This window comes from Triticum dicoccoides, chromosome 2A, assembly GCF_002162155.2.
Source record: "Triticum dicoccoides isolate Atlit2015 ecotype Zavitan chromosome 2A, WEW_v2.0, whole genome shotgun sequence".
NCBI lineage: Eukaryota > Viridiplantae > Streptophyta > Magnoliopsida > Poales > Poaceae > Triticum > Triticum dicoccoides.
Window position 1 is genome coordinate 38,060,937 of NC_041382.1, and position 1,696 is coordinate 38,062,632.

Consider the following 1,696-nt stretch of genomic DNA (forward strand, 5'->3'; position numbering starts at 1 on the left):
GGGGGGGGGGTTAAAATAAGATGACCCTTGAGTCTGCAGAACCCAAGGGAAGGAAAAGGCTAGGTGGCAAATGGTAAAACCAAGGTTGGGCATTGCTGGAAAAGCTTTAATCAAGGCGAACTATCAAGGGGTTCCCATTATAACCCAACCACGTAAGGAACGCAAAATCCGGGAACATAACACCGATATGACGGAAACTAGGGCGGCAAGAGTGGAACAAAACACTAGACGAGAGGCCGAGCCTTCCACCCTTTACCAAGTATATAGATGCATTAAGATAACACGGCAATATAATGATATCCCAACAAGTAAATAAAAGATGTTCCAACAAGGAACGGCCACCAATCTTCACCTGCAACTAGCAACGCTATAAGAGGGGCTGAGCAAAGCGGTAACATAGCCAATCAACGGTTTGCTAGGACAATGGTGGGTTAGAGGTTTGACATGGAAGTTTGGGAGGCTTTCAAGCAACTGGTAGGCATCTTAGCAATGGCATAGCAAAAGAATGAGCAAACTAGCATAGCAAAGATAGGAGTGATCTCGAGGGTATGATCATCTTGCCTGCACAGTTGTCAGAGTTGACTGGATCCTCGAAAGCAAACTCAACGGGCTCCTCGTTAGTGAACTCGTCTCCCGGCTCTACCCAAACAAGACAAACAAGCAACAAGGACACAATCAACCACGTGCAAACTCAATCAACACGATGCAAAGATGATATGCTATGCGGGATGCGATGCGGGATGCCAAATGCAAGATATGATAGGAAAATGCATGAACCTGGCCTCAACTTGGAAATCCAAGTGTGCCACTGGAAAGATGAGATGAAATCGCTTGAAAACGATATAAAGAACATCGGAACCGGAGTTACGGTTTGGAAATGGCAAGCGATTCAAAAATGACACCGGTCTGCAATTTACAGCAAGTAGGCATCTAAATGCAATGAGATGAACATGCTACAGCACCCAAACAAGACAACAAAATACATGGCAGAGAAGCATTCAAGATGCTTAACAAAAGACTAGCACTGAGCCACGGCCAATTCATCCATTATGAGGTTCAAACAAGCATGGCAAAAACGCAAATGCCAAACAGATTTCACACTTAGTGAAATTAACACTTGTCTGAAATTTCAGATCATATAGCCCTCTTCGGAGCAACAAAATAACATGCTACAGGATCTGAACATGACAAAGAAAGACATGGCATGGAGCTACCCATCAATCTTAACAAAAGTCCATTAGTGACCTTGAGCCAAAAGGGATCACAAAATATACTAACAAGCACACGAACATAGCAAAAACATAATCAGTTTTCAGACTTAGTGAAAACTGGGACATGTTGAAACATAACTCACGAAGGCATGTTTACGAGCTCGATGCACTCACCACGGTGCAAGTCATGGCAAGACAAGCATACATCCTTCAAGAAGGCACAAAATACAAGCTAGACATGGCAAGAACAATGGCATAGCATGCACGGATCAACTATAATAACATCGGCAAAATCGCAAACAAGTTGACGATCTGCCAAGATTCACAACGAAGCAAAAGTAGAGCTCGATTGACTCAAGCTAGGGTGCTCCATAATTTCAAGTAAAGACATGGATGGATAGATCATAACAAGATTAACAAAACTCCTTTACTGATCATCCTCAAAAGAGGCACAGATCACTAGGAAACAGCAAGAACATATGGCA